Source organism: Cervus elaphus, chromosome 12, assembly GCF_910594005.1.
Source record: "Cervus elaphus chromosome 12, mCerEla1.1, whole genome shotgun sequence".
Lineage (NCBI taxonomy): Eukaryota > Metazoa > Chordata > Mammalia > Artiodactyla > Cervidae > Cervus > Cervus elaphus.
The window spans coordinates 99,073,061-99,100,390 of NC_057826.1; the positions used below are offsets into that span (position 1 = coordinate 99,073,061).

Sequence of the window (27,330 nt, forward strand, 5' to 3'; positions counted from 1 at the left end):
CTTTCTTGCATCTGACCTAGTTTCATTCTACAGTTTGTCTTTCTCCATTTTTTTGTCCTTTTAACTTAAGAAAAGATCATTATAGAACTCCTTGTATAACTTTTTCAAATATGCTTGCAAAAGGCTATGAAATTTTATCATGATCATTCTTGCTTTAAGTTGAAATTTCTCTAGTCTTTCCTTACAGATTGTTCCTTACAAAGCATGCTTTCAATATCTAGTTTCAAGGTCTAGTTCTCCCTTCTGCATTAGTTACTCAGCTATATAATTACATTTTCTGAGCCTCCCTTGCAGCTATGTATGCCCATGGGACTAAGCTTTAAGCCAATGATATGTAAGCACTGTGCTATGTGGATTTCTGAAAAAATCTCCCTTCTACTCCTCCACCCTACCATCTAGAATGAAGACACAATAGCTGGAGATAAATAGACATCCTGGGCCATGAGCTTGAGGGGTGATGGATAAGACTGGTTTGTGGACTCCCTTATCAGAAGATAAATTTCATGAGAACAGGGACCTTGTTTTTCTTGGTCAAAGCAACCTAAACCTGAACCTAAAAAGTGTGGCTTATAGTAAGAGCTCGGGAGCGTGCATGCTGTCTCTTCAGTTGTATCCCACTCTGTGGGACCATATGGACTGTAGCCTGCCAGGCTCCTCTGTCCATGGGATTCTCCAGGCAAGAATACTGGAGCGGGTTGTCATGCCCTCCTCCACGGGATCTTCCTGACCCAGGGATTGAACCTGCATCTCCTGCATTGGCAGGCAGGTTTTCACCTCTAGCGCCACCTGGGAAGCCCAAGAGTTCAGATGCTGTGCTTAATTGCTCAGTCATGCCTGACTCTGCCACTCCATGGACTATAGCTTGCCAGGCTCTTCTGTCCATGAGGATTCTCCAGGCAAGAATACTGGAATGGGTTCTTTGCCCCACCCCAGGGATCAAGCCTAGGTCTCCCACATTGCAGGCAGATTCTTTACCTTCTGAGTCATCAGGGTATTGAACAGCCATTACATGAATAAGTTGAATTAATGAATGTGTTTACTCCAGATCCATGTAAAATGGAATGTTCATACATCAGTTGGCATATGCAAATATCAGGTTCTATCACAGAATCAGACTCTAGCTTAATTCAAACGTCATTACTGCTCTGCTTCCCTTTTCTCTCCCAGATTTGCCACAGTCGTAACAGGATAAGGTTTTTTCTCACTGCCCTCCAATGTTCTTCTAAAACAAAATATTTTCAAATCTATTAATACTTTCATATTGGTGCTTCTGAATATTTTTTCTGCTTAGCAAGTTTAAAATTCTTTAATTTTCAAGGTCATGCCTATCTATTTTTGTATGTGCCTGATGTTAAATGCAGGTAGTGTTTGGAAACTTAATCTTAGGCTTTGTCCCAAGTCTATAAGAATCATCCAAAATGGTAGCTAATGACATTCCTAGGACTTCAGACAGTATTATTATTGTCATGGAATGTAGTCACTAGGTCCTAAGGATTTAACGAGAAGTTGTTCACTGAAACTGAACTTCCTTGAATCCTTTCCCATTCTACCATGGTTTCCCACATTTCAATATATTGCCTGTTTTTGTATCCAAACCTTACTTATATCTTTTAAACAATTAAATATTAATCATCTTTGCTTCCTTGATTTTTGAGGTGACCTTTCCATCCTGGTATCCTTTTAACAAAGGAGAATACTCCTTCTGGGTTTTTTTCCTTTCCTTTTGGTCTTATGTGTGATGAAAGGGTTTGTAAAAGTTCACATTTTTGGCAATTACATGTAATTCCTTAATTTTTTAAAAGCTCTTCCCCCTTGAAAGTTGTTGCTATTTCTTTTTACTATTTGGCGGAACAAATGTTCCCATCATTCACTTTTGTGACATACCTGTTTTATACCCTAGCTCCTTGGTTTTCTGCTCAAATTTATTTTCAACTTTTCTGATTTTGAGGGAAGCTATCATTTTCTTTTTATTAGGCATATCAAGCTTTTCTAATGTTTAAACTTCTTTACACATTATCCTCACTTTCCTGGAGTAGCTTTCCAAACAGAAGCCTATTATAACAGAGAAAAATAGAGGTCATCAGATGAGCTCTTCTTAAACATCTTCTCTATCAGAAATGTCTCTATTCTGACAGACCCAGAACCCATCCTCAGTTACCCATGTACCACGGTCAGTGGTATTTGTAACTTTCCTGCCCTCTGGACAACACTGGACTCTGTTTAGGGAATTACAAATTAGAGCTTCTACTGGCCAGGTACTGTGCTAGGTGCTCTGTTCCAGAAAAGAGCAGATGTGATTTCTACCCTCATGGAACTCAGCTGATCAGCCATTTCTGATTAATACACAGGTCCCTTGATTTCCACTTCTCCCTTTGGCAGGTTTACTTAAACGCCATTTAAATTTCCCTATTTGTGAAGTTCCGTCTCTCCCTCCTTCATCCCTTTCCTTATTATACATGTCTTCTCGAGGCAATTACTTCTACACCCATGGCTTCAACTACTTTGTACGTACTCCAATGACAATTTTAATATTGTTCTCATTTAACAGTTTTAGTTTACATAGGACATGTCATTTACTAAAACCATAGATTCCAATTTGCTCCATGAAAAATATTATAGTCTTAATTGTCAGCACAGCGTTAGGGGATTTCCCCAACTACATTTTAAAATTGATTTAGTATGTGTTATTTTCAAAAACATAAGATGTGATATCACAAAATGGACTTGGCCTACAGAAGTTTACATCTAACTTTCAACTGGAGAGCTCTAATTCCATGCTGTCATTAACAGAGCCCCAAATGATCTTCCTCCTCAAACCTCTTCCTCTTTCTGCACTGTCTAGGAAAAAGCCACTGTGCTCTCCCTAGTTCCCTCAGTCAGAACCCTAGCAGCTATTTTTGCCTCTCTTTTCCCCCTCTTGCTCCGTATCTAGTCACCAAATGACCTCAAATCCTTTCCCACCACACCAGTCTCTGCCACTGCCTTCAGTTTAAACTCTCACTCCGCTCTTAGATGAATATAAAGTCTCTTCATTGCTCTTGTTTCTTCCATCAATCCTCCTTATTGTCCAGAGTGACCTCACTAGAAACCACCTGATTGTGACTCCTTAACGTCACAACATTCAAAGGCTTTCATGTTTCTGGGGGGAAAAAAATCAAGCTCTTTACCCCAGAACCTACTTTGGGGTTAGACAGATCTAGGTTTGAATTTCAGGTTCAAGTACTTGGCAGCAGTGTGAGTGACCTCAGACAACTGGACTTTCTAAGCCTTTGTTTTCTCCTGTGCCTGACGGAGCTCATCGAGGGCAGGGCTATTGCAGGAACACAGTGCCTAGAAAGTAGGAGGGACTAACCAATGTTGAACGGAGGGAAAGAATTTTAAAATCCACTTCAAAAAAGTTGTTCTCCCTTAGAGAAAATCCTATGCCACTTCCAGTCAAATTTGACTTCTACCTTTATTTTCTTATAATCACAATAAGGTGCCTTTGCGGATCCAAACAATCGGAGACCAAATCCTGGCCATACCCCTGAGCAATCATGTGACCTTGGGAACATATCTTTACCATCACCTTTATTAAATCAAAACCGCGGTACTTCACTTTGCGACTCTTCAGTTTTGTATGAGAAAATCGTGCTTTATGCTTTATGTGACCGGTGAAAGTAGGGAAACCTGGAGACTCGTGCCGTGGAAGAGAGAAACAGCGAGAAAATCGAGTTGCTGAATCCCAGCGTTTCCGAGTTGGGAGGGAGGCGTTCGGTCCCTAATTTACCGATGAGGAAGCGGAGGGGTGACGTGTCCTCGAGTTTCATTCAAGACACGGACACAGCTCTTTATTGAGGACCCGGGGGGTTGCTATGGTTAAACTGAAGGCAGAAACTAACACTCCTTCGAAGTCAATTTGAGAGGAGCATTTAGTTACAAAAAACTGTCAACAATTCGGGTGTAACTAAGTTCGTTGAGGAATGCATCAAATGAGTCAGCTGTTAGACCCGGTGAAACCCAGTTGCTTAACGGAATTGACTCTTTACTAACAAGCCTTCTATAGAGTCCACTGACTCTCTAGCTTCGATTCACAAACTCCCGCAATGCTTCCCGAAGGACATGGAAAGCTCCGAGTGCCGCACGAGGAATGGAAACAGGAGTCCGGGGCGCGCCACTCGAGGGGCGGAGCAGTCGCGGGGTGGGGGCGGGGCATTGTGAGTCACGTGCCTGGTGTGTGAGGCGGGCGCTGGGAGGAAACTCTGTGTGTGATTGGTCCGTCGTAACTAGGTGACTGAAGGACGCGTTCTGGTTGGCAAGGGCAAGCCTGGCTAGCGGCTTTCAGTCGGGAGGCGGCGGCGGAAGGAGGAGGAGCTCCGACCGCTCTCTCTCCCGGCAGTGGCTGTGCGTCTCAGCGCTTGTCGGGTCCCCACCCCTTTTAAAAAAGCCGGGCTGGTCGCCGCCTTCACTGACTAGTTGACTCCGGGGAGGCGGCGGCGGCGAGACAGCGGGGGTGCGGCCGGGCCCGGAGCCCTGCCCCGGGCCCGGCGGCGGGGCGGACAGGAGAGAGGCAGGCGAGGCCGCGTCTACATGTGCGGCGCAGCCCCGGCATAGCCCGGGTCTGCCGGTGCCCGCCGCGCCATTGTTGGGGGAGGGGGCGGTCTCTGAGCTTGGCGGAGTCCGGGGCCGAGCGGAGGCGACGGCGGCGAGGAGCGGAGGCGCCCCATGGGGAACACGCTGACCTGTTGCGTGTCCCCCAATGCCAGCCCCAAGTTGGGCCGGCGCGCGGGGCCTGCAGAGCCAGACTACGAGTTTGAGGTCTACGAGGCGGCGGCCGGAGACCCGGTGGCCGTAGCACCGGCGCCGGCCACCGTGGAACCCACCGAGTTGGATTTCCGAGCGGGTGAAGGCCACCACCTGCAGCACATCACGACCGGGAGATGCCCGAAGGTAAGGAAGCGGCCGGCGCGCCTCGCCCCTCGCGGGGCCGGCCCCGTCTGCTCTCGGGCTTACCTCTGGCCTCCGCCGACCCCCAGGTCCCCCGGGAGGAAGCCGCCGCCTAGGGCTCCTTCCTGCCTGGAGTTGGCTCTCTCGGGGCTGGGCACCAAGGACGGAGGCTGGCCCTGCCTGGCGTCCCCACCCCTTATTCTTTCTCCGTCGCGTCCGGCCAGTCTTTCTCCCTCTTCTCTACCCGAACGCCCAATTCTTCCCCATTCCCTTTTCGCAACCCGACCCAAGACCCTCAAGTCTGTGGCTCCTGTTCGTGATTCTATTTAACATCTTGTGGGACTTTGTAAAGACTTTCTGATGTATTCTCTCTTTTCTCAATGAAAACTTAAATACTCCCAACTTCGGCGATATCCATCCCATCTTCCTATCCTTACCTATTCAGATGGTACCTAAGAGAAGGAACGAGGTAAGGATCTAGATACACTTCCACTCGTTAGGATAGTTGATACTCTGGACAATTAAGACAGATTTTAGGGTTTGTTATTTAAAATCAAAACTGATATCGACAGAGTTAGTGTGGCGTTAAGTAATATTCTGTCTAGAGTTGTCCTGATTGAAGCGACCTTATTCTAACTATAATTTGAAAACGATAAGAAAGAAAAAGGTTAGAGGGGGTCTTAAAATAACTGAACGGTGTGAAACGTTACTGCAACGGCTGCAGGGAATAGTTTTGTTGTTGTTGTTGTTGTTTTTACCCAAAGACGATCCCACGGAGCTCTGATTAAGATTCCCACTTTGACACAAAAATGTCTTCAGCTCCCCAGCTTTAACCAACTTCACTTGCGTGTTGCCTCTTCTAAGGGAGGATTGGGGGTGGTTCCTGAGACTGTTGGTCAAAAGTTTCAAAGGAGAAAAAAGAAATTCAGACTTTAATTTGTAATACAAAGATGTGGCAGTTAAGATGGCAGATCCTGCAGGAAAGTTGTCTCCATGGCTACCTCTCCTTCCAACCCCCTCCTGCCCGTGGAATCCTGTTCAACTTTTAGAATGTTCGGGTAAAATTCTGAAGACGAAGTGGCTGGGGGTGGGGGTGGGTTGTCATGGAGAAGAGGAGAGAGAGGAGAGGAAATGTTTGATTTTTTTTTTTCCTCTAGAATTTTGAAACTGGACGGCTCTAGGTTTTAAAAAAAAAGATTCTGGATGACACTGTGGCTCATTAATAAAGACTGTGTTCTTTAAAGTAGAAAACATTGTGCCGTGAAGATGTTAAAGCCCCACTGGCCCACTTGTTTCATTTAAATGCCAGAGAGTATTTCTTTATTTCGTAGAGGAAATGTCTTATAGCCCTTCTATTTAAATTTTATTTGGGTTTACTTAATTGCTTTCAAAGTTAGAATAGGTAAGCCTGTGAACTCACCCATATGATGGACATGGCTTTGTAAGTGGAAAGTACTCCCTTTTCAGAATAGTCAGATACTGTGAAAGAACAAATTATGTAAATTAATTGTAGCTTTAACAACAAAGCTTGTGCATACCTGTGAAAACTGCTCAGCTTGTTGCTATAAGGTAAGCCTCTAAGTGATTTTAAAAAACAGTAGTAGGCTAGTGTAGGGAGACCAAAGTTGGACTTTTGTATGATTCTTTTACGATTTACAACGTATTTTCGGGTGTATTTCACCTGACCCTTCCATCTATAAATAAGGCCTGTGAATATTCTCCCTGTGATGCCAATGAAGAAGCCAAGACTTAGAGCTCTGAAATAACTGTGTAACATAGCTACTGAATGAACAGAACAGACAGACTTGAGAATGGTAGATACACCAAATTCAGTTGTTGGGTGCTTAAAAAAAGTTTGGAATGCACTTTTTATTTTATAATTTATCCATAAGATAGGCCTAACTCAACTTCAGTTTGGTTATTTCCATTTGAGTTTATTGTTCACAACTCAGAAGCAACACATATCTCTCCAGTCTGTGTCTGTACATTTATTACAATGGATAGGAATAAAAGAAATCGTGAAATAGCCTCAATTTACCAGTCAGGTAAACATGTTGGTATATTTTAAAGAGTTTGTTCTGCTGACTTGAACTGAAGCCAAGAATGCCCTGGACAGAGGGACGTTAGGAGAAACCGGTAAGCGGGCAGGTAAGGTACGAAGCATTTAGTGAGGGGGAGTGCTGAGTCGGGAACTAGAAAAAGAGAGTTCATGAGCACAGAATTTACCTTTTTATGTTTGACATGATTGTTAAAATTTTACTTAAATTTGTCTCTCTTTTTTGGCATTCGATAAAGTGATGAGAGAAACCTCAATTTCAGCATTTGCCTATTATTAAGTTTCCATAGATACGAGGTCAGAACACGAATGTAAAGTGCAAGCACATTGGAAGTTTGCTCTTAATGTTTTTATTTCAGACAATTTTATATCAGTTTCCCTGGAAACTGAGAAATACCTGCATTGATATAAAACATTTTGGCTTTTCTGCAATGAAGAATTATTTGGTTACTTAGACAAAACCAAACATAAATGATGCTGTGTTTTTTTCTTCAGAAACCTTTGAGAAGGACATGATTTCTTCAAGCTGTTTCCGTTAACTCCTAAGAACCTAGTATAAATATCAGATAGACTCAAAAGAATTTTGTCGCTATCTTGCCTTTAACAGTGTATCTAACGTAACTGATGTTAGTGTCAATAATAGAAAATAAGATTCTAAGGTCCTATTATCTGATTTTATTATTATGCATCAGCTTTTCAAACAGCCTTTATGTTCTCCTCTTAGGAACTTTGCTTCTTCTCTGGTGCAAGCTGCTCTCTCAAGTGATTCCTTCCTTCCATCCTCCAAGGAGTGGGTAGGGAAGGAATTGACAATGTAATGGGGGAAAACCTCTGAGCAACAGGTTTTTCTTCCTTTCAGTAGCTATTATAAACACTTTTTTTTTTTTTTTTACTTTTTTGATAACAGTAAACATTTGAGGTAAAAGATTTGCAAAATACTAAAAAGTCATTCACTCATACTCAGAATATCCAGAATTTTCATTAATATTTTGGTGTTGGTTCTTCCTGAACCTTTTGTATACGAATAAACAGAATGTTGTGTTTATTGTATGAGATTGTTGTTTGTGTGCCACGTTGTAACATTCTCTTGTAAAGTGAAGACGGGAAGCTCCTGGAACCATGCTGACACCTGAAGCGTGCTCCAGGATGTATTTCCACGCAGCTGCATGTAGCTGTGCAGTCTGCTTTTTACCACCTGTTTAATGGTTGGAGCATCATTCATTTACCCACCCTTTATGGTTGTCTTTTATAATCTCATCATATTGCTTTAATCTGGGCACAGACATAAAAAGTGATGTATCGTACTTCCCTGTAGAATTCTGGTCTTATGGCTTTGTCTTACGACTTAATTAAATTCATAGGGTGAGTCATTTTGTAGTTAAGGTATTTTAACATTAAATGTTCTTTCCCCAAATTAAAGTTACCATTGATTTTTCACTGAACAGTAGATTTCCTCTCTTAGGTTTTTGTGGGTCTTGGTAACCTGTCGGTGTCTTTGAGTCTGAGTAACTAAACTACCACTCGAAGAGATCTGAAATTAATGCTGGTCTTGGGTGACAGACACATCAAAGGACAGCATTAGAAGAAATCTTAGATGATGAAGGAAAATTGGGAGAAGCATAAATGATTTGGGGTACACTGACATGGATGATTATTGGGCACCATTTAGGGGCAGGACAAACAGAGGTTATACTGACAAAACCCAAACCCTAACTCTGGTCTTTACTTCCTAGAGGTACCTGGGGCCTGTTGACACAGGAATAATGTCAAGTAGCGAGACACTGAGAAGAAAGAAAATGATGGTCATGGACTGGGGAGGGGGCAGTGTTACTGGGGGTGGTCTCCTTAAGTGACAGTGAGCATCCTAGGAGTGAGGGGGAGCCGTGTGAGGTCCTCAGAAGGAAATATGCTCGGTGTAGGATGAGGACAGAAAGAGGGTGGCTGCAGCTGAGTGAAAGAATGCCCGGGGGAATATCAGGGGGTTAAGGCCTTGTGTCTAGTAGACCTTGACAAGAAAAAATACGGATTTTAGTCTAATTGTAATGGGAAACCATTGAAAGGTTATATGCAAGGGAATGGTGATAATTCTTAAAGAAGGGGAAGGAGACGTGGGGAGAGGGGAGGGAGATCAGACGAGCTACTCTCACGTGGGCAGGGGCAGAATGAAGCAGGGAGACAAGCTAGGAGGCTGGTGTAGTCACTCAGCTGAGAGCCAGCAGTGGTTTGAACAAAAAAGCAACATTAATAACGGCCTAAAATAGGCTGACTTGAAGAAACTGAGCGAATCTAAAAGTAGGCTAACAACAATATGAATGGGATAAGTCACAGAAAAAGAAATGCAGATGGCTTTTAAGCGTATCCTCACACATAAGAGAAATGAAAATACAGCTACTGTAGCTTGTGTTGGGAGAAAATTCAGAAACTTGGCGCTGCATTCTTTGGTGATACTGAGGAAAGTTACATTCATATATTGCTGGTAAAAATGGGAAATTGGTCAACCCTTGAAGGGGAAGTTTGCACAGTCTCACTTAATCCAGAGATCCTACTAAAGGAATTTATTCTGAAGGTATAGGCTGCATATGTTGCATTATCTTCAGTAGCAAAATACTGGAAATAATTCAGATGTCCAGTAAGGGACTGGTAAACTAGCACATCCAGACACTGAAGAATTAGGGAGCTGTGAAGGAGCTCTCTCCACTGTTAATGACTTCATCTCCAGGGGATGTTAACCTGAAAAAAAATGGGGAGAAAATATACACTAATCTCCATGACAGAAGCAGGAGAAATGATACGTATTTGCTTATTAAAGAAGAAAAAGGAAGAACACTAGGAGAAATGCTTGCCCTTGGGTACTCTTATCCTCTTTCCTTTAGTGGGTGGCCTGACTCAATGACATGAGTTTGCACAAACAGAATCGTGTAGGACTGGGAAGCCTGGCGTGCTGCAGTCCATGGAGTTGCAAAGTCAGACACAACTTAGTGACTGAACAACAACAAAGCACTATTTATTTAAGATGTTATTTGGCTGAGGGTGATAAGTGGACATCAATTTTCCTATGAAATGCTAAATGTTCACTTTTGGCTTTTGAGTTAATTTGTGAAAGCTGTGATGTGTCATTTATTATGCTTTATATAGTATATCCCCTCATGGATTGCAGCCTTGTCATGGTGAAGGGGCTTGTGTAACTCAGTGAAGCTATAGTGTATGGATTGCTCTTGAATTTCATTTGATTCTTATCATGTTCTGAGTTAGGCAGTGTAGGGATTCTTCTCTGAGGTATAGAATTGTCCAAGGTTTTACTCATTTTTAAAACCTTGATAGATCAGGACTGTAAATTCCATATACATGACATATAGGGATAAAATTTATTGATGTCATTTTGTGCTCTGCTTTGAAATACTACCTTTTTTCTCGCCCCTTTTAGAAAAATTGTTTATTTTTAGGGTATTAAAGTAATAAAACTTGAAGAGTTAAAACAGTAACATTGTATGATGTGAAATGAAATCACCGTATCTTGCAACCCAGAAAGGTTCTTAAAAGTCCAAGAAGCCCGAGCTAAGAACTCTTTAGAAATACATAAAGCCAGGTATACTTACCTGTATATCATCTCTTGGTCATCATCATTACAGCATTTGATTGAGGATTAAGGTAAGGCAGGACTGAGAACCAAGTTAGAGGCAAGTTGAGAAGCAGTTTGGAAGCCAGGTTGGTCAGAAACTGGGGAAGCAGGTCAGTTGAGGGGGTTGCAGGAGCATGCTGTGTGCCCTCTGGTGAGACAGCCCAGGTCAGCATCTGCTGGCAAGAACCGCTTGGCTAGGGTGTAAAGTGTGGACTCAGATGAAATCACCGGATGACTGTAAGACATGAAATGTGTTATTAGCCTTAAAACTAATATACTGTACTACTAGGGGTGATAGGGCAGTTCAGTAAATGGAGTAAACCTTTAAGTAAACTGGAGCCCAGAAGTTGGCCCAGAAAGTGCTGACAGTCCTGTTTAATTGCAATATATGAAGTGAAGAAGAACTAAAGAGCCTCTTGATGAAGGTGAAAGTGAAAGAGGAGAGTGAAAAAGTTGGCTTAAAGCTCAACATTCAGAAAACTAAGATCATTGCATACAGTCCCATCACTTCATGGCAAATAGATGTGGAAACTGTGGCTGACTTTATTTTTCTGGGCTCCAAAATCACTGCGGATGGTGATTGCAGCCATGAAATTAAAAGATGCTTGCTCCTTAGAAGAAAAGTTATGACCAACCTAGACAGCATACTAAAAAGCAGAGACATTACTTTGCCAACAAAGGTCCATCTAGTCAAGGCCATGATTTTTCAGTGGTCATGTATGGATGTGAGAGTTGGACTATACAGAAAGCTGAGCGCCAAAGAATTGATGCTTTTGAACTGTGGTGTTGGAGAAGCCTCCTGAGAGTCCCTTGAACTGCAAGGAGATCCAGCCAGTCCTTCCTAAAGGAGATGAGTCCTGGGTGTTCATTGGAAGGACTGATGTTGAAGGTGAAACTCCAATACTCTGGCCACCTGATACAGAGAGCTGACTCATTTGAAAAGACCCTGATGCTGGGAAAGATTGAGGGCAGGCAGAGAAGGGGACGACAGAGGATGAGATGGTTGGATGGAATCACCGGCACAATGGACATGGGTTTGGGTGGACTCCGGGAGTTGGTGATGGACAGGGAGGCCTGGCATGCTGCGATTCATGGGGTCGCAAAGAGTCGGACTCGACTGAACTGAACTGAACTGAAGTCAGTATGTTGGCATTAGTCTCCTCCTGTCAGATGATTCTTGGTCACTACCCTCTCTCTGATATTTTGACAGGGAAAAATCATTTATTGACAGTTTGACAGCATAATTTTAACACTTTTAGGCTTCAGTAATGCATCTTGTTTGTCCTAAGTTGCCTTTATTTTCATATTTTTAACATCTGCAATTGAGATGGATCTCATGATTGATAGAATGTTAGGTTGGAGGAAAAGTAATGTTCAGTGACCTGGTATTTTACAGGTTTCCTCCTGGGAGTGTTTATATTAAGACCCGAACTTAAATTTTTTTAGTCATCCTTTTTCCACATAAGTCTATCATGCTGTCAAATAAGTTGCAATTTAAATTGGTAATATAAAAGTGATGGGTCTTAAAATATAACTTTAATGATAACCCCTAATCATAAGCTCAAGAATATTTCTCCTAGGTTAAAACATTCTTAAAGATTGCTAGAGAAGTAATTTTAGGAAGAATTCACATATAAAATGCACAGTAATTACTCAAAATACCTCTAACATTACTGTGTGTGCTTGTGGGAGAGGGGATGAGGGGAAGTGTGGGTGGTAATGCTTTGCTTCAGAGTTGACAGTCTTACCTTTGTGACAGTGAAGAGTACGGTAGATTTTTTTCATCGTCTCCTTAGACTCTTGGCGAAACAGTTAATGGAGTGTGCAGAAATATTGTGTGTATGTATGAGTTTACTGTCTAATGGCGTACCTGTCAAGTCTATTATAAAATAGTGATGTAGTTTTCACTGGCAAAAAGTGCAAGTTGTATAGAAAATTGTTATATAGGCTGTAAACAGAAGATTAATATTTTCTGAAAACCTCATGCAAATTGACAGCAGTAAGGCCCTGGTATGTTTAGTATGTATGAATGATAGGCAGCTCACCAAAGTGGAAATGATGCTGATAATTATGGGAGTAGTAAAGTCTGTGTAATCGAAAGAAATACAGATTAGATCTACAGTGCTGTTCTTTATTTATATTAGTACGACTTGCCCCCCGCCTGTCAACTGTACAGAGCAGGGGTCGGAACTAAAACTGTCATGATTGGTAATATTATACATTAATGTGGCCCCACCTTCTTCAGGAAGCAGTTTAGCACTGTACCTTGAGCCATGAAAATGATCTCACCTTTTGGCTTAGACATCACACTTTTGAAGATCTTTGCTAAGGAGATAAATCCATTATTTATTTAAAAAGCTGTATAACAATAGATGAAAAGTTTCCTCATCAAAGAATAGAACGTTGTAAGTACCTAAACCCCAGCAATAGGGGATTGGCTAAGTCCAGCACAGGAATAACGCTTGATGGGCTGTTGTGTATTCATTAAACAGTAAATATGCAACAGTCAGATGTAGAAGGGTTGTTAGTAACAAGAAGACATAAATTATACACTAATTAGAGCTTTTTCTAATGTATAAGGAAAACAAAAGTAAGGGTTGTAAGTCTGTGGGTTAATTTTTAAATAGGGTCATTTTGGCTCATGCAAATTTTTGTTCATGACATTTGTTAAAGGAATGAGCAAGTGACTTTTACCTTTCCCCACCTTCATTGTGATCATCAGTACTGCTGGTTAACCAGGTCTCTTTCAGTTGCAAGTTTGAGAAAATGTCTCAGAATAGCTTAAATTAAAAAATATATATATTGACTTTTATATAACTGGAGTTGAATGAGTAAATGAAGCAGTACTTGACCCAGGAGTTCAATGACCTCACAGCCTATCTCAGTTCTGCTGTCCTCTATTGATCTCTCCTGAAAAGCCTTTCCCCTCATGATGGCAAGAGGAGTGTCCAGCAGCCCCAGACTAGCTAAGGGTCCTAGGGCACCGCTCTGCCTTCTTCTGCTTCTTGGGAAGTTCCAGGAAAGCTGTGATCTATCAGTCAGTTCTGGGTCATGTGCCCACCCTTGAAACCTCTAGGGTAGGGTAGGGGGAGTGCCAGCTCTTTTCTGATCACTTGGGCAAGTTTACTTTTTTCCTGCATGTTGTCATTTCTTTTATCCCAGCCTTCTTGCTTTCTGTATATAGATCCGTAGTAGCACATCATAGCATACCTGTAACACACCCTGGTTTGTTGGGGGGGTGGGGGTGGGGTGTGTGTGTGTGTGTGTGTGTGTGTGTGTGTGTTAAAGCTTGCTTCTCTTTGATCCCGACACTTATTTTTCCTGGACTTCCATTGACTCTTGTTAAATTTTACCATTCCATATGGCTACTTTGCAAGCATTTCTGCTTATTTTTTAGATTCCAGTGTAGTCTGTTTACTTTCTGGTATAGGTAAGTAGTCATGAATCCTTTCAGAAGCCTTAGGTCGAAAGTCTGTGCCTGTCAACTTTGTGTATAGCTGAAATAATTTATTTTCCCAGTGTCCCACTTTTCAAATATGTAGGGGGGGAAAAACTTTAAAATAATTTTATGGGTCTTTTACATAAAACTGTTGAGTAGAATATTTTCTCCAAAAACAGCTTAATAAACTCCAAATGCAGTGAAGGAATTTTCACGAAGAACAAAGCAGTCGGTTTAGCTATGTAAATTTCTAGTGCTGGCAGTAACAATTAAATTCCCATTAAACCAGGAAGTCCCAAATTACTGTTCATGCAAAATTCTTTCTTTGGGGAAGAAAAGGATTCTAGGTAGATAACATTTGTGAAATGCTGGGTCAGACAGAATTCACTATGGGACTGGTTAGTTTTTATTTTTTTATTTTTTTCATTTATTTTTATTAGTTGGAGGCTAATTACTTTACAATATTGTAGTAGTTTTTGCCATACGGGATGGGGAACACATGGTTAGTTTTTAATATATCAATGTATATATTCTTTTGATTCTCAGCGATAATGTGTAAATCACGTTGACCACCAAAGTCCCCTTTAAAAATAGGCCAATTATTATGTGATTTGGGAAATGCTGCCTTAACTGTTGCTCTTTAAAAATCTTGGTCCAGTTTCTTAAAAGATTGTTTAATTGGTTTGAGGTGGACTTCACTAAGTAACTGCCCATAGGGCTTTTATGTTTGTTTTAAACAACAACCTTACTGTCCAGCATGGCAGCTTGTGCTTGCTTGATATTTCTGCCTAAATAAAAGACTGTCCTACCTTGGTGCAAGGTGAACTGCCAGCAGACCCACCTTTCTTATGTAGGTATGGGCAAAATTTTTTTCAAGCAGCCCTTTGATGTGCTCCAGGAAGTACTGTTACTGAAGCCCTCTATTAATCATGCAGCATGAAAGGAAGAAGTGAGAGTTTAGCTTTGGAAATAGAGGGCAAAGTTAAAACTCACTATCCTGGAAGTGTTCCTATGGATCAGAACATTGAACTCTTATGTAATCCTCTTAAATCTGCCATGATGAATAGCCCCTAGATAAACGGCAGCCAACTAAATGAGTTGGTTTGTTGAGTGTAGTTGGAATTAGCCATTAGATTGTCTGAAGAACGTTTGCCAAAAGCAGCTCATTTGGTTATAGCATATTTGATTGATCTGGTATCTGATAGTAATTGGCTACAGCATAACTTGCTTCTTGAGACTTCCTGAAATGTGCTAGTAATATCAGCTTAAAGAGAGGTGACTGAATTTTTAATCAATACGTAGGAGGGGAATCACATACATGATTTGCCTAAAAGTGGCATAGATTAGGTGCAAGTTAAAAAAAAAAAAGGCCTAAGACGTAGCCCTGTTTTTATTCCACATATATGGAGAATTTCTACAATTTTTCTGTTTCCCAATGGAATTTTTGTATTGTTGCCTTTACTACAGTTTCCTTCTTGTCATTACTAAACGCTCTTCTTAAGACTATTAAACTTGATTAAAATCAGCGTGTAGCTGTTTTAAAAGTCATGTCTTTTTCTACTCAACTAAATTGTCACACCTTTTTCTTTTTCCTGTGCAGACTTAGCTTTGGAATCAAACCCTTCTGACCACCTAAGGGCAAGCACAATTTTCCTGAGCAAATCTCAAACGGACGGTAAGACAGTGTTTTCCCCCCCTGAGAAAAAGATTGAAAACTGTTTTTGTTTTGTGTATTATAGGAAGATACAGAAAAGCACTTAGAATGGTTTAAATATTTTTTTTCATATGTGATAATATTTTAATATGAGATGTTTTATTTTAATATGTGATGATACATTTTTCATTTAGGTGTCACTGTTTTAATGAGGGAAAACACCCAGACCATCTGTTTATACACTTTGCTATTTCTTTATCAGCAGTCAGCTTGCCACATGATTTAGTTGTGGTCTGTTTTTCCATGCTACTTTGTCCTTTTCCTTTCGCTCCAAGAGCACGTGAGTTAAAGATGAATGACACGGTTTAGGTCACAGTTAGGTTTGCATAATCAGTTGTTATGTACGGGAGTCGAGGCTTGGGATTTCGGCACCATTTTGCACAGTGCTCAACCGGGTGAACCTCTCTCACATCCAGATTCATGTGAATTTTTAAGTTCTTTTAAAAGTTCTTATAAGAACTTTTAGCTCTTCAAAGTTCTTTCATCCTGATGTAGTGCTGGGTCAGGGTAATCAGACCAATGTGCCTGCCATATGGGATTTTCCAGAAGGTTATCCTCAGTGTGGGAAACCTTGTGTGAATTTCCAGTGTCCTGCTTGTTTTAAGATGAGAATCAGAAGTTTTTGCACTCCTGCTTGTCTTGCCTGCTTGTCTTCCTTAATATATGTTAAATCCTAGTTTATTTGCTAAAAGGCCATATATGATCAGGTTTTTCGGTTGTTTATGAGAGCAGGAATACCAGAAGTGAACATTCTATAATATTTGAAGTAATGCAGCACAGTAAAAAATAGAGGGTTCTTTTCCTCTTTTATTTTCATTAGATTACTGGTTTTTATCAAAGGGTCTGTCTCAGGAACAGCCAGACGGAAGAGGGCCAGGCATGGGGGCAGGGCCCAGAGTGTACCACATGTTCTCCAACCTGGGAGCTCCTGGGGTTTCTAGTTTGCATTTTCTTAAAGTGTGTGTACTTTGCCTTGAGGCAATTATTTTTAGTTAGGATTACTGTATTTCTCAGTCTTTTCCAGACTCCTGAGCTGCTCACACTGTAGAGAGACGGTGGAGAGAGGAAAAGAAACACTCTCCCATGCCCCTGTCTCTCCTCAGTCTGAAGGAATTCGTGCTTGTAATGCCATGGGAAAGTGTGTGGCCTAAGACCCTCTTTGAGCTTATATTCTTCTGGCCTTTGTTGGAGCAAAACAGTTCTGTGTGCTGTCGATGTATGTTCAGTGAGGTCAGCACGTATGTTAAAATTTATAGATTACTTTCCAGTGTGTAAAGAACCTGTATTTTTTAAGTTGGGTGTTTGAGTAGGTGACCAGTAAGTGGTTCAGGATGCTTCCAGAGACACGGGTGCTTGACCAGAAACTGGAACTTGGAGTTGTCATCTGTTAATCCTGGTGACTAAAGTACATGTAGAACTAGAAAATACTACATACTGTGCAGCTGGTAAATTTTTTTATCAGCTAAATATCTCACCTGGCCTAATTTGCTTTGTCCTTTTCTTTTGTAAATGGAGAGTCTTTGATTTGTACCTAATACAGAGTATCTGTTAGTATTAGTCAAATAGTAAAACTAAGTTTTTAGATATTATTTATAGGATTCATTTTGCTGGGTGGTTTAAATTATATATTTTGTTGGAAATTATTTTAAAAAACAGAATGAAATTTTAACTCATTGTGTATATTGGTAATCCATCAGATAATTAGTGACTTATTTTTCTATGGTAGTTTTATCAGAATTCATCAGTTAGTTTTTTTTTATTCTTAGTGCGAGAAAAGAGGAAGAGCAACCATCCATGTAAGTAAATAGTTGAAAAGTTAAGAAATCAATAGTTTGATTAATTAAAAGCATGTCTGCCATGATTCCTAAAAAGTATGATGGATCCAATACTGTTAGCATTAACCTCTTATTTATAAAATTTCTGAATCTCTAGTTCCTAATTATCAAGTATATTCAGAAAGGTTTTTGACTTAGTAGTACCCTTTTTTTTTTAAGGGTCCTGACATTTAAGTTAAATTTCAATAATATGGTTATAGCATAAAGATCTACCTTAAATTCTTTTGCCTTAAATTTTTTATCTTAGTTTTTAACCAAAGTAATAAAAGTGTAATAGGTAATTTAATCTTTAGCACCGCCCATTGACTTCTTGGCACAACAGGTGAGAGCGTAACTTCCTCGTCCACCGTGATTTTATTTCCCTCCTTCTGGTCCCTTTGCGTGCATCAGTTTTTATTAAATCGGAATCACTGTTTACATTATTATGACTAAGCAAGTATTGTTCATTGCTGAGCCATATAGTTCTCTGTGCCACCTCCTTATACACCTTTCATTCTTTTTCTTCAATATTAATGAAATCTGAGCACTTCTACACTTCTCAGGATAATCCAGTTCTGCTTTCTCTAGCAAACATGATCTCACACAGCCCAACATAGTTGATTAGCTCCCTGGCCAGTCTCCCTGTTTTCACATTCTTCATTTTTGTTCTGTGGAATTAATTTCCTGACTATATTCACTTGCCTGTTTTCTAACAGCTGTTTTTTCCCCCAAATGTTGTAACATTTGTCACATGCCTATCAAAAATATTTACCATCCACAAAACCACATCTGTTCCATTTCTTCTTGGAGACACTCTTCGCCAACCTTTTGTCTTCCTACCCCCTACATACTAATGATTCCTGGACTGGCTCTGTGCCTGTTTTCCTGGGATATCTGTGTGAAGTCACCTGGGATCTCACATCACTGCTCTCTCGTGTTGGATCCCCTATGTCCTAGATTCTGTTTCCCTCTGTCCTGTTTTACTGGAGCACATTTTCCTGGAAAAAGGCACATGAGCAAAAATTTTATAAAGACCTAGCCTCTGTGAAACTCCTTCTATTTGATACAGTGTAGAATTCTAGGTGGAAACTAATTTTTGCAGTTTTAGAGACATTTCCCTCTTGTCTTCTCATTTACAGTGTTGCTCTTAAATCTATTGAATTTGATGCATTGTATATTACCAAGTTAGTCTTTGCTCCATTCCTTCCTCCTGTGGAACCTCGTAGTACCCTCTGTCTTTGTGGGGTTTTGAAATTTCATAACATGGTTTGGTATAGACCTTGTCACGCTATTGGGGCATTTAAACATGCAGAACATCTTTTCTTCTAGTGAATTTTTTTGTGTGCTGCTTTGGTATTTTCTATTTTTTTCTTTTGGATTCCTGTTAGATGTTGAAAATTTTAGAGCAATATTTCTGCACAAATTTTTTTCCCCTTCTGTTTTCCATTTTGTCTTCTTGTCCTACTTCATGGAGGTTTCCTTGACTCTGCTCTAATCCTTCTATTGAATATATTGTTTTGTCTACCTTATTTTTTAGAGTTCTCTTCCATCCTTTCATTCTTTTTTTCACTGATGCAATTTCTCATCTTTCTGTAGATGTTGAAGATTTTTTTTTAAGTTTTTATTTGCTCCTGGATTTTTATCATTCCCATCAGTTCCTTCTCCCTGCTTTGATCTGTGACTTCTTGGAGGTTTCCCTCAAACATGTGATGGCCCCTCGCTGTCTGTTAAGATCTAATTGGAAGCATCACTTTGCTAACTGATAGACCTCACTGCACGGATTTGGCGACCACGTCTCTGAATTTTGAACCTGCCTTGGTTTTGTTGTTCCTGGCCCAGTCACTCTGTAGTTCCAAGGTTGTGCTTCCTCTGTTATGCCATGTCAGTTACTACTCCTTTATCTCATTTTTTCATCTTTCAAACATCAAACATCATCTGCAGTTTATCCTGTCTTGGGTACAGCTTTTTTAAAAAAATACTTTTAATTCTAATGAGATGATATCTCTGAAAGAAGGTGGGAAAAGAAGTAGATTGGTGGTTTGTCCACTCAAAGTTGGATTTATACTTTGAATGTAAATTCTAAGTTTAAAAGTTTTAATTCAGTGTAGTTAATGATACTGATTCAGACAAAACTTTCTATTACACCTACAATTAAAACACTGTACATTTCTACTAAGGCCTTGATAAGAATCCTGTTCAGACTACTCATCCTGCCACGTTGTCCATTAATGTGCAGTAATGTGGATGGAGTGGTTTACACTAATGCACTTCTTGTTGTTTTGTTGCTAAGTCAGACATGACTCTTCTGCAACCCCAGGGACTGTATCCCACCAGGCTCCCCTGTTCATGGACTTTTCCAGGCAAGAATACTGGAGTGGGTTGCTATTTCCTTCTTCAGGGGATCTTCCTGATTGAGGGATCAAACCTGCGTCGACAGGTGGATTCTTCACCCATTGAGCCACCAGGGAAGCCCCATGCTAATGCATAGCATATTACAAAATTTTAAGTTAAAGTCTTAATAATTATTAATAAACACATCTAAAGCTTGTGGAAAGGGGAAGAAAAAAGTGAATTTCAGCTTAATTTTTTTGATGGGTTAAACTCAGAGGCAGTAGGCAGGATGGGAAGATTCACTTGGGTGGAGGCAGAATTTCAACAGGTGCTTGACTTTTAATGATAAGTTTTTGGGGGGGGATTGTTACTTATTAGTCTTCCAGTATGGTGATTTTCTAGTCTTTGCCATTAAACCTGAAGTCTACTAAGTAAGCCTTTTCCCTTCTTGTAAAGATTGTAGAAGTCCATCTGTTCTGTCCTTAGCTCTGAATGAAGGTAAATACTCTTCTTCATTGAACATTAAACTATCAGTGAGTGGGTTCTGCTGTTTGATTTTTGTATTTGCATTTTATATCATTAATCTTTGTCAGTGTAGTTTATTGAGGTTTTGAGCCAGTGATGATAAGGCTTTAATCATAAAGGACAGTTACCTTAAATTTTAAAGTGAGATGAGGGGAAAGTAACCTGTTGACAGCTAATACATCCAGGCTTTGCTCAGAGGCTTTAATTCTGCCATCCTTTAGTGAATAGTAGATGCCAAAAGTTTGAATCGCTTCAGGAGTAGGCCTGGAGAAGTGTTCACTATTTCTTTGGTAGGATCTAGCCAGTAGTCTGTAGGTTACTGATAGACTAAATGAGCACCCATAGTCTGTAGGGCTACGTCTGATTAAACTTCTTAAACGTTTCAGCACTAATATTTCCAAAGATAAACAGATATAATTCATAATAAAGAAAAAGTTTTAATAGAGAAAAACGGGATAAATGTTAGCCAAAGCCAAAGCTCTACAAACTAGTCTATATTTTGGTGCATTTTCTCACTATTTTTATTCCCCTCATAGGTAGATTTTATAGTCAGAACTGACTTTTACTGTGTGTAATGTGTCATACTCTTAATAGTGGTGACCTTTTAAAAGATAACTTCATTTAGAATATAACTATTTGAATGAACAGTTTTCATGCTGTGTCTCTTTTGAGATTCTAAAATTACACATTAACCAGATGGCTTAAGGAATATATGAGTTTCAGTTGAAATCATTTCTAGCTTGAAGGAGAAATTCTTCCAAATAGTGGTGCATTTCAGGTATGTTATGTGTAGAACTTTTTGTTAATAAGGAGTAAGTGGCCTTGCCATAAAACACCTGAAACAAGCAAAACGGTGGCTTATACACCCATTTGGATAGTTCTTATTATTGGCTACTGGCAATGTTTATTTAAATGCTCTGTATTTTAAAAAAACATTGACTAGACTTTCTCCTTGTTTCACCTTTGATGCGTTTGTGGAGGACACGGATAGAGTGTGACAGCGTGGTGAAAACTATTTTAATAGAAGGAAGGAAGGCTCATCGGAATTAGTAAACAAAACCCAAGAAAACCAAGTGTTAAAACTGTTTGTGTTCTGTGGTATTAAAGAATGCTATTACTCAGAGCTACTGACAGTGACTGGGATTTGATTATTGGCCTTTACTTAAAGGAAGAGAATTGTCCTCACATAGTTCAGGCTGTTTTAGTATTTGACTATGGCTGTGTTTTGGGCTCTTCACAAATAAATGGATACTTCTAAAGTGTTTTAAAGATAGCTTGTTCTCTAGAGGGTCTGACAAAGCTCTTTGTCACCTACCCAGCACCACTGCAGATAGTCTGACTGTGTATCATTAGCATGATTTACCTTCCAGTTGTAATCGATCTTAAATAATTGGTCAAATGCTTCTTGATTCCTAATTTGTCCCAGATTCTGTTCTCAGCAGCTGGAGGAGGAGCAGTAAGAATCTGTCACCTGGAGGAGCTTGTTTGCTTACTTAGGAGGGGGACACCAGGCAAGCAGTTGAGACCATGTAACAGGTGGTGAAATAGAGGTGTAAGTGTGCAGAAAGGTAGAAGTTTGGTGGTGTGGCTGCTGGCTGAGGTTTGCTGGAGGTCGATGGGGTCAAGCTTGCTGGGACAAGGAGGAGGAAGAAGCCACTGCAGGCAGAGAGCAGCATGCGCAAGGCAGCAGAGTGCCATGATGAGTGGCAGATAACATGTAGAGTAGAATTAATAAAACTGTGAGATGAGTGGAAAGTATTCTCTGAGGCTCTCCCTTGTGTAATATAATGGCAGTCTTACTTAACCGTGAAATTCTCAGAGCTGCTTTGTCTGTTTCTTGGCTGTGAGAGAATCTTAAAGCTATACCCTTTCATCCTCCAGATAAGGAAACTGAGGCTCAAAGAGATCTATGGCCTTCAGGTCACTAGTGATAGAGCAGCCCTGGCATGCCCAGCCTCTGATTCAAAAACGCTTGTTTCCTCACACCGTCTCCCAAACGAATACATTTATGATGGGCGTTCATTTACTGCAATGAAATGCTCTCACATCGATATTATATAAAGCATTGCATTTTATTGTAGTAAATGAATAGAAATAGAAATCTCCGCTGCATTTCATTGCTTAGGGAAGAAACACTGAAGTCTTACTTAAAGCTTTCTCATTACTATAAAGGCAGTTTATAATAGGTGCTTTCCAGGTTCACTTGTGGGTCCTTTTTCAAGAGCAGCAGTTTATACCACATTTCTCAGGTCTTGCCTGTGGAAGTTAGAGTACAGAGGTTTCCCATGGAGCTGCACGTGATGCAACACTCAGCAGTTCATGGAGTATAAGGAAAATCTTAATGCTTCATCATTTGACATTTTAACCAACGAAAAAATGCACTTTTATAGGTTTAACTTACTGTGACATTTTCTTCTATCTCCCTTCCCCTTCAGGTATCTCCAGGGCAGCTTACTAAAGAGTATAGCTCATGCCCAGCCATATTTCTAGATGACAGCACAGTCAGCCAGCCTAATCTTAGAACCATAATAAAATGGTGAGTACAACTAGGTTGCCAAGGCTGAGTGGCAGACCGCCTTCATGCTGAAAGCATCCTCGCCATACATAATTTCATTCGTTTGGTTTGTCCTTTTCAGTGATCAGGTTAAGAAACTGGTGTCAACTCTATGTTGGTTTCAAGGACCTCAATATGAGTCTTCAGTTTCCATGTTAATCATAGAGTACATGATAGAAGGGAAAGTCAGTTAGCAAGTGAGAAATCCCAGGAAAAATGTAAACCTCATTTGATTCATTTCTATTGTTAAGACAATGTTGAACATAATGAGAAACAGAGGTACCTGTTTATTGTATGTTTCTAGAAAAAAATTATTTCTTTATGAGTTGGGAGAGTCCTACAACTATGTATACTAGTTTGGAAGCTACCATTAGAAGAAGGAGCAGCTTGTCCCCTACTGGCACTGAAGTGAATCTGCAGTTAAATTTAACTGGACTTGGTCAGATTTATCCCACCGTGCATTTTTTTCCTGCAATATTTCTGTAGGAAATTTTACTTCTCCTTCCTCTCCCCCAAAGAGGGGGAAAATATATCAAAACCGTTTTAAGGGGCATACTCTCAAGCTTAATTTCTCCATAGATGAAATTTGTTCAACTGAGATTTTAACTTAATAGACACATTTAATTTTTGTTTTTGTTTTTTTTAAATTTTTGTTTATATATGTGTATCTCTAACACACTGTATCAATCAAAGCAGAGAACAAAAAAAGAGATGAAGTTTCAGAAACAAGGCTGTGGCCAGGCTTATACTTAAGAAGACACGAACAGTGTTACGATGACGAAAACTATTCCTCAACTTCTGGACGCCCCTAGTCCACAATTGGAGATGCACAGTTCAAAACGCCCTAATCATGGGAGTGTTCAAGTTTATTTAAGAGAGAGAATTAAAAACCAAACAGGATGCAGACCTTCCTACCTCCCTTGGGGTTGTCCATGGAACATTAACTAATGTCTTCTTAGCATATGAGTGTTGACTTTCCAGGACAGTTTGGGAAATGCTACTTGAAAATATTAGTATCCTTATCATTAATTTTACTTTCCTGTCTTAAAAATATAATTAGCTTATAAATTTAATTTTTAATGTGCAAGGCTTTTTATTTTTTAGCTATTTAAATGATCAGTAACTTCTAACTTTAATTAAAAACAACCAGTTCACAATCATAATAATGTAACTTTCTTATAATATTAGTTTCGGTCAAATTGTATTTCAACAAAAACTGAGCCCCATTGCTCTTTAAAGTCCTGAGCTTTGGCACTTCTCTCGTAATCACTGAATGTTTTTATTCAGCCAAGACTCTAAATCTGTGGGTTAAAAACTACTCTCACTGTGGCTAGACTCAAGCTTCTTTTGAATTCTAAAGAGCCTGATGTTCCAGTATATAATTCAGAAGTAGTTTTAAAGATTAACCTTGCTCAGACAAGTAGGTTTCATGCTTTTTATTCTCAACCTAGTCTTAGTGTTTGGAAATACAGTAACTTTTTTTCTCATTAAGTTTTAAAAATGACCATTCACATTCATTATTGATGAAATAAAGGTTTACTGAGAAAATTAATAGGGCAAATTGGCTTTTAGGAATGATTTTGAAAAATACGATGGGATTAGTTTTCATTTGGGGTAGGTGAGCCTTATTAGAATCACTTATGCAACTTTTTCAAGATGTATGTCTCTGGACACATACATGAATTCCACCTTTCCTCGCTGCCCTCAAGACACAGTCTGTGAGTCTATCTGCCTCTCTGTCCCTGTGTCTCTTTCTCTCACACACACTCCCCTTTTGACAAGCTGAGGAATGATGTGTGAGGCATGATTTCATAGAAAAAACCATCCTGAGAGATTCTGATCTTAACCCTGACTCATTCATTCCTAGACTTGGCTGCACGTTGCAGTCACCTGGGGAGCTTTAAATACAATCCTGTTGCCCAGGTCGTACCTAATGCAGTTAAATCAGAACATTTTGAAGCAGAAGCCAGGCAGTGTTTAAAGCGTCCCGGGTAATCCAGTGTGCAGCTGACCTTGGGAACCACTCTCTGCTTTGAGGGTAGGAGAAAGAGAACTACTTCTGATAATTGGTGGGACCTTGAGTAAGTCAATTTTAAGCCTTGATTCTCTTATTTGTAAAATGGGTTAAGTATCATATTAGGTTCAGTTGCCCTTTTTATCATGTAACTTTTAATTCTGTGACTTTAAAATCAATTTGAAGGAACTTTGAAGCACTATAGAAGTATCCATCTTTGATGCTAACAGTGTTACAGGCCTTTCTGCAAATGCTAAGATTCTATAGAGGAGTTACAAAATTCAGATTTGCCTTCTCTCTGTTATTTTGAGTTTCATTTTAGATACTGAGAACAAAGGGAAGCAAATAACTTAACCAGAGAACCCCTTAATTGCCTAATACACAGCATCTGTGAATAACTTAGGGCTATAGTAATGTAAAAACTATCTGAGGACTTGTACCTGTTGGTTAGTTAATACTTTATTTAAAATAATGTGGAAATACCTGTCATTAATAGTGTACTGTGCTGTATGGTGCTGCCTTATTAGCAGTGCTTATTTCAGGATAACTAGGCCTATCATCAATTTTGTGACTATAAAATTTTGCTATTAAATTTTCTAATAATTATGTGTGAAAGTGATTTTAAATCCATTTTACTTGATATGGAGCACTTGTATTACTTACTTTTAGAGAAATAATGGAAAATAGATGTGTTAGGGGGAATACCGAACGGAATCAACTGAAATGCAGTGCCTAACAAAAAGCCACACACACAAAATCTGTATGGCTTAAATTTAACCATGTGGATAGATGATGTAACTTGTATGGGATGAAAGATTCTGTGCATAGAAGGACAAATGACCGGGGAAATATATAAGAATTTATATATTATAATAATCAACCTAAACATGTCTTCTAAGAGCACATCTATATTTTGGGTCTCCTAATTTTGCTAAAAGCCAAAGAACCTAAAACATGGGGGGTACCACCTATGGGTACTGCTCTGAATTAGGGGGTGTGGGGGCCACCGGGCATCTGGATGGTCTTACCTCTCTGCCAACCCTTTAAAATGTCTTCAGGCCTAATGTGATAAAAACCAATTATTACAATATTTTTTTTTCCTCCACAGTGTGATCTTAGCAACATATTACCACATAAAGAACAGGTGAGCTCTTTTAAAACCTGTCTTGTTATTCCAGCTAATTAATTTACGCAGTATCAAGTTTAGTGTTAATAACAATAGACAGTATTAGAGTAAGCTTTTACTGTTAGAGTGCTTTCATTACAGTATTGTAGTGAATCATTTATTTTTATTTTGGGACTCTTAATTCTTTAAGTTTTATGTGGTTTACATGGATATTTACTGTATTAGAAATTGAAATTTAAAATTCAAAAAATTAAATCCACTGTATGTTAAAACAGGCTTTCCTTAGCACTGCTGAAGTTTTGAGCTGGATGAGGCTTTGGTGTGGGGTGCCACCCTGTGTGCCGCAGAGTATTTAGCAGCACCCCGGCCTCTGCTCTGTAGGTGCAAGTAAGGTGTTCTGCTTCTCTCCACATTAGGACAGGAAAACTGTCTCCTGAGGGATGAGATCACCATCTGACTGGGGACCCCAGTGTTGAACATAAGTCATTTTTTTAATGAAAAATAACCATTTTCCACAACAAAATAGTGGAGAGGATAGTATCTCATTAATAGGAGACAGTTGATTCTCATGTCAACATTGTCTTCAGTCATTTGCTTTGAAGAAGCAATATGAAGATCCAGCTACATGCAGACATATAGTTGGGAAAAGGTGAATTTTTAAAGCCTTGAGATAATTGGACATATTCTTTGATACTGTCCGCAAAATCCACATGTGCCAGTTTATTAAATTAGTTAAGATGGAGTTCCAAGTCATTATCAGTGAACTTGAGGTAGATACTATGTTAAATTAATGCCCATTGATCTGTCATGCATACTGAGTGGATCTTTTTGTCTGTACATGATTTTATAATATTATACATTGTCATTTGCAAAGTATTGGTTCACATGTCTTCAGACAGTGTCAAAAACTCACTCTTGTTAGTATCACTACCAGTCTTATCGGGAAAGTCTTTAAGTATTGATAAATCAAGCTCACCATAAATAACACACTGGAAGGTACAAATTTTCCAAAAATCCTAATATTTTTAGCTTGATGGTTTGAATTTTATCATTGGCAACAAATAGTTTAGAGTTTTCTTTGAAGTGACAGGCTCACTTTGTTCATTTTTGAAGAAATGACTGTCAATTGGTGTTTCATGAAAAAAGTGGTTTAAATATGATGTTCTAGGGGGAAAAAAGTGACTTGGTTACCAGTAAGTTACAAGTGCTCTT

At 39.6% G+C, this 27,330-nt stretch overlaps 1 pseudogene; it reads left to right on the forward strand.

Annotated features, from left to right (window-relative positions):
* The first annotated feature begins 4,369 nt into the window (after positions 1-4,369).
* LOC122705052 overlaps positions 4,370-27,330 on the forward strand; it is a 35,512-nt pseudogene continuing 12,551 nt past the window's right edge.